The sequence below is a fragment of the Passer domesticus genome, chromosome 3, assembly GCF_036417665.1.
Source record: "Passer domesticus isolate bPasDom1 chromosome 3, bPasDom1.hap1, whole genome shotgun sequence".
NCBI classification, from domain to species: domain Eukaryota; kingdom Metazoa; phylum Chordata; class Aves; order Passeriformes; family Passeridae; genus Passer; species Passer domesticus.
Genome location: NC_087476.1, coordinates 86,780,264 through 86,784,898, shown reverse-complemented (window position 1 = coordinate 86,784,898; position 4,635 = coordinate 86,780,264). Strand labels below are relative to the sequence as shown.

At 42.5% G+C, this 4,635-nt stretch overlaps 1 long non-coding RNA gene across 1 annotated transcript; it reads left to right on the top strand.

The window, feature by feature from the left end:
- The first annotated feature begins 3,302 nt into the window (after positions 1–3,302).
- On the top strand, positions 3,303–4,341 carry LOC135298168 (uncharacterized). The gene is made up of 2 exons (XR_010360161.1): positions 3,303–3,587; positions 3,884–4,341. It is a non-coding gene; the product is annotated as an uncharacterized LOC135298168 (long non-coding RNA).
- The last annotated feature ends 294 nt before the right edge of the window (positions 4,342–4,635 follow it).

Sequence of the window (4,635 nt, the reverse complement as noted above, 5' to 3'; positions counted from 1 at the left end):
CTCCTGTATCACATCCAACGGGGTAATGGGCACCTTTTTTTGCCGCATGGTAGAAAAAATACAAGTGACTTTGATTTATTACTTATCAGGCTGTTAAAAATAACTTCTGATAATTTTCTGCTTTGTACAGAGAGTGTTTGTTCCACTCTCCTCCTCTGACAGTGTGAAAGTGGCGGAGATGTCCTGCTATGTCCATGCCTGGAGTCCTTGAAAGATGTGGTGCTGGGGGAGTGGCATGGCTGCCCTGGACTGAGAAAGATGATAAAAAGCAGTCTGGCAGCCCCTTGCCTCCAGCTCTCCTGGCTGCTCTCCCAGCTGAAAGCAGAAGCCACAAGGTAACAGAAAACTCCTTTATGATCCAAACACCTCACTCAGGTGCAGCCAGCAGCACACCTGGAAACTGAGACCCCATTTTGAATACTTCCTGAGCATAACATGAGCTCTGGGTCTAAGTGATTGCCAGTAGATCTGCCATAGCATACACACTGACATTTCCAAACAGACCTAGTCCCTTGTGGAGATTAAAGTAAATCCCACAGCATTTTATTCTAGCTATAATCCTAAATAACAACAAATCTGGATCTGCTGTATAATATTAAATAACTCCCCCTTTACTTTTTCTCTTCCCTGTGTCAAAGAACATCATGAGCTTTGACAGTCAAGTGCTCAGAAATAAGGAAATACTAGAATGTCAGCCGTTCTGTTCATACAGAAGAGTGGCCAGCCCCTAACACACTGTACCACTAGCTGGATTAATTGCATTACATGCTCTCTTCTAGAGGGAGAAACTACACCCAGCTGAGCAATCTCAGGGCCTGGACTCAAAATGCTGATTGCTGGGTCAGTGCTTTCATTATTAGGAGTTCATGGTGAGAACACAAACCACGTGAGCAGAGAGCTCTCGTGGTTTGTACAGCTCAGCAGAACACAAACTGTTCAGTTGGAATGTATTTTATTAACATTGAGCATCCACTTCATGCACAGAGAGCTTTGACATTGTAGGCACCTAAGTAACAATAAAGCCCCTGTTATCTAGTGGAGGTTTTTTTTGTTTTGTTTTAAAATGTTTTTTCAAAGGCACCTCCCTTTGCAATGTGAGGTGTTTCTGTATCATCTCTCTGCCTTAAGGGATGTGGTCTGATTGGTATATCACTGCTCATAGGAAGCAAGGCTCTGGGGATGCAGCTGTGTTGCCAGAAAGTCTGCAGAGCTTTCATGCATTGCCAATAACCTGTGGCTGTGACTTTGTCCCCAAGGGGTCCCAGAAGGTTTCAAACTGTAGTTGTATCTCTGTGCTGTCAGAAAGAACGTGGTTGTGGATGTCTTTTTCTATAGAGAAAAGTTGTGGGTTGCTAACATATCAGTATATGTTATAATAAAGCCTTTGCACAGAAGGTGTATACCTGTTTTCTGCTAGAGGTCTTCAGGCAATTCCAGAGCTGTTTGTCTCCACAGCATTTAGGACACTCGCTACTCTATTTGCCCTGCCATATCCACATGGTAATAGAATTGTAGGTGTGATAATGCATTTGTACCAAATTACTCACTGTATCAGCATATGTGCCATCCCTCTGAGGAGCTCAAGATGATTTGAAATTCCTAATTATGTTTTCTACACTGGAGACAATTAAGGATTATTATTCCCATTTTACAGTCATCGTTCACTGGAAGGCCTGTGTGCTGCCTCTCAGGGGTGCACGTAAAATCCACTGTGCCCATTCTGGGTACCCAAATTGCTCTTTACCATGACACTGAAATTGATAGCTGTCAAAACTAGCACTCTGCACAAGGAACAAACCTTGGAGGGCAAAGGGGGCTTAGCTGGCCTATATACAGCAAACAGAGAAAATACTTCATGCATCCTTATTCTTGCCTTCAGGAACAGCAACTTTTGCCTCAAGGACAAACCCCAAGAGACTGCCCAGACTCTCGCAGAGCCTGGGCAGTCTCAACACTCCTAAATATCAACTTCAGTGTGACTTTGTAGCACAGTATAGCGGTCTGTACTTAGACATATCCCCAAAGGAAAGAATTATCCAGCAGGATGCAAACATATAGCAATTTTCCCATCTGAATCTTTGTATCCGTGCCTGCTGTGTGTTTCCCCTTGAACAGTTAATCATCAATAGGGATGAGTCTAGACAACACTTTCTCTTTCTTTCCCAAGTTAAAAATAAACAAGTGTAAAAGATTCTGAATTGAGACAGATATATAACAGACTAAAATTTTGAGAAGATTGTGAGGATTCCACTTATTGTTCAGTCACTAAAATTCCACCTTATTTCATCCTCAGCATGAGAAGAAATAGTGATTGTCACATTCAGTAGTAACCCAAAGCTGACATATTTTTCTCTGAATACTCAAACAATAGATATATAGAAATGTGTTCACTCAGGAAAGGCATCTGATCATATATCCAGATTAATAAACAGGCCCCAAATACCCATCTGGATTCAGGAATAAACTCAGCACCTCAGGCTTATCACTAATGGAAAGAACGACACACCCAGATATGACTTCATGGTCTTAAGGCCTTGAAAATGTACATCCAAAATGTATATTGTAGCAATATACATTTTATCACTTTTAGAAGCTGCTAAAAAGGAAAGAGCCAAATGATTGAAGCAGTGTAGACTACCTACAGGGAAAAGGTGTTTTGTGCCAGTAAGTCAGAGATATTACCTTTGGCTCCTGAATCTGCACTATTTTTTTGGCCATACATTCAAACTTGACTCATGCAGACCCCACAAAAATGCAAGAGAAGCAGAAGATGTTACTTGCTTCCTTAGGTTCAAACTCCACACTTTAGAAACTATATTGAACATTATACACAACAGGGTTTTCTACCTGGTTTGGTTCCCTTGTAATAAACAGAGAAAAATGGCCCTGGAATTGTGTGAATATGGCAAGAAGTTTTTGTAAAAATATTTTCCAGTTTGAGTATTTAACTGAACGTGCTCCAGGCACAGCTGCTGAGCATGCACCTGCACTAAATTTGACAAGCTGGAGAAGCCCAGGAGGTGAGTTGTGAAGGAAAAGTGAGCAATGGCTTTTGTACTACTCATAGCTGAGCATGGGCTCTCCTCAGTTTCCACCACCAAAGGTCCAGATGAACCCTGTTATCCCACTGATTTGCTTTGCTTTGAATGTGTTTCTGCCCATTTTGTATTTCCATTTTATAAGGACTCCAGTAAAACAATTTACTGGTGATGGTGTGTGGTAATAATGGTGTTATAAGGATCTGTCAAAGGTTTGGTTTCTGAAACTGTTCCCCTGAGGATTTACATAGCAAAGATATTTCCAAGAGCTGCCTTCCTCCTGTCAGAGAGCAGAGCAGCACCTTATGAGCTGTGTGTGAAGGCAGCTTGAGATGGGAGGTGTAAACATCCCAGTGAGCTGTGGATACCCCTTATCACAGCCCAGTGGAGGGGACCTGCAACTCCACCTTCAGCTACTTCAACAAACATGGCTATTTCCACCTCCCTGGCCCTAGCTGGAAAAGCTGGCACCAGTCCCAAACCTATCCTAGCTCTTTCCCAAGGCTGCTGTGGGTGACCTGCTGGTTGGGCTGACAGTCATGATAAGTGGTGAGTGCCAGATTGCAATGCTTTTCCCTTAGGCAACAACCAGTAAATCCAGAGTAAAACGGGTGAGAAACTTGGGGCTGGGCTGGGGGTAATTGGGTTTTGGGTTTTTTTCTGACTCATAGAATAGGCTGGAATCTCTGAAAAGGAATAAGGACATGTTATCAGACAGGAGAGTCAGCAGCTTGTAGGGTATACCCAGGAAAACCATATTCCAGGTCACCCAAGGGATGTGGTAAGGAATAATGTGGGAGAGGATGGGAGAGGAAATAGCTTGGACGATCCTGTGTGTCTTTCAGACAGGGAACATCACCAGGTGACAGCCAGAGAAGCTTGGACTTGCTCTTTCTTCCTAGACCTGCTGCTCCATCTACTCCAGCAGTTTCCAAGCACTGCCAGTGCCACATTGGTTTTCACAGCTGCCTTGGTGGTATGCGAATCCCTCTCTTAAGAATATTTGCTATCAGCTACAATGTGATGTGCTGCCAATACTTTTCCTTTCAATAATTCCTCCAGAAGTCAGGAAATGGCAAGTTTTAAATAATTTCTATTATGGCAACACCCGAAGAGAAATTCACAGAAGAAAAATGAGATATTTTCTGTGCTAATCGCTTGCTTCCTGCCAGATTTCGAAGCTGCCAGATTTTTATTTTCAGCATGACAACAATTACCAAAATAATGAGGGTGACACAATTAACAAACATGAAACAATTAATAAACATGAAACAATTAATAAAGGTGTTAGAACTTCTCAAAAGAGGTTGCAGGAACATTTCATTATGTGAATTGCCAGTGAAAGGCATCACAGTGCATTGTCTAGCTTTATAAACTGGCAGGTGTATTCAGGCCATGTGGATTAAACAGATTTACAGAAGGCGATAAAGGAAATTCAACCCTAGATTAACAAAATAAAGATGCAAATCTCTCAAAACCAAGCTCCCTTTTGTGAGAAAAACCACCTATAACAACAGTAATCTCAGTTTTCCCCTTGTCCCCTTGTCCCAGGGAGGTGTCTGTGGCAAGACCTGGGGAGCTGCTCTGTTTCTGTGAC